This window comes from Hipposideros armiger, unplaced genomic scaffold (genome assembly GCF_001890085.2).
Source record: "Hipposideros armiger isolate ML-2016 unplaced genomic scaffold, ASM189008v1 scaffold_1224, whole genome shotgun sequence".
Lineage (NCBI taxonomy): Eukaryota > Metazoa > Chordata > Mammalia > Chiroptera > Hipposideridae > Hipposideros > Hipposideros armiger.
In genome coordinates this window covers 31102-32282 of record NW_017732574.1, presented here as the reverse complement: position 1 = coordinate 32282, position 1181 = coordinate 31102, and positions in this window count along the sequence as shown.

Sequence of the window (1181 nt, the reverse complement as noted above, 5' to 3'; positions counted from 1 at the left end):
CAACAACAATAATGAACACCACTCAGCAAGACACCGCCACACCTTGACACAAACACAGCTGTGACACACTGATATGCCAAGGTTATAAAACCTTACTGAGCTGTTTGTACAGTGCTGCCAATATATGTGCATGGTGGCAAGTTTGTGAAAGTAATTGTCAGAACCCGTGTGTGTGTGTGTGTGTGTGTGCTGTGTGGGGGGCTGTGTGATATGTATGTAATTTGTGTGAGATGTGTGTGTGCTGTGGTGTGTGTGTGTGTGTGTGTGTGTGTGTGTGTGTGTCTGTGAGTGTGGTGTGGTACTACATGGGATGAAAAGGGCTGTGTCTATAGGAAACAGTTTTGGGTACTAGAATATGTAAATGACTCGGAGTCACATCTGGGCTCCAGTCCTGCTCAAAACACTTAGCATCTTAACAAATTTGGACAAGTCACTTACTCCCCTGAATCTGTTTGCTGTAAAATGGCCTGCCAACCTCACAGGGCCATTGGGATGATCTATTCAAGAAGAAACACTATAAAAGCCCAATATATGCAAGGCACTGCACTTAAGAGAGTAGAAGGATTAAAATGAAAAGAAGTAGTGGTCTCTGATTTTAGGGAATTTCCATCCCAATTGGGGAGGCAAACATATAAAACTAACTCTAATTTATGCAAAATGGAAGGCATGTGACAACGAAAACTGACAGCTCTTGAGCTCTTTACAGTGTGGCAGATTAAAAGACAATCTCATGCTACCTAACCTTTTGAAAAAATAGGAATTAAAAGGCAAATGTGACAGACATCATAGTAATGGCGGCAGTGAAGTGGGCTTCCTGCTTTCACCCCTGGAAATTACCACAAATTGAACAGCTATAACTCATCAAAGGACCTTCTGCTCATCACACAGGACAGCTAAGAGACTCGCATGAAGTTTTCCTAACGGTGGGCAAACTGGGTGAGTGGGGGAAGAGGGAAGGGAGGCGTGTGGAGACAGCCTGCATCCGCAGCTGTGGAGATGCGGGGCCTCAGGAAGCAGACCTGAGATTGTTACAGCAGCAAGGCCACGGGCTCCCTCCCTATGCCCCGCAGTCCAGCCAAGAGTTCAGCATAGAGCACAGCGGTGCCCAGTGTCTGAGGCAGAAGCCTCAGCTCAAAACTGTGGCTGGGCTCTCTCAGTCAGTCAGAAAGCAAAAAACAGCT